The 269-nt window shown below is 33.5% G+C and overlaps 1 pseudogene; it reads left to right on the forward strand.

Moving 5' to 3' along the window:
- The window catches only part of LOC103598527, a 979-nt pseudogene extending 716 nt beyond the window's left edge, over window positions 1-263 (forward strand).
- Window positions 264-269: the final 6 nt, after the last annotated feature.

The raw sequence follows: 269 nt of genomic DNA on the forward strand, positions 1-269 counted from the left end.
AAAGTTTGGAGGCAACCTATGAAAAGTTGAACAGGTCCAAATCTAAACTTGAGGATGAAATAGTCTTTCTAGTGAAAAAATTAAAAGAATGGAAATCTAAACATTCTGAGCAAGATGAATTGATGGCAGATATTTTGAAAAGGATATGGTCCCTAGAAGATGAATCAAAATCCAACAAGTCACAAGTAGCTAAAGCCAAAATGATCCACAAAATATTTCAAATGAATGAAGAACGTCTGAAGGTGGCAATAAAAGATGCCTTGAATGAA

Source organism: Galeopterus variegatus, unplaced genomic scaffold (genome assembly GCF_000696425.1).
Source record: "Galeopterus variegatus unplaced genomic scaffold, G_variegatus-3.0.2 Scaffold2661, whole genome shotgun sequence".
NCBI lineage: Eukaryota > Metazoa > Chordata > Mammalia > Dermoptera > Cynocephalidae > Galeopterus > Galeopterus variegatus.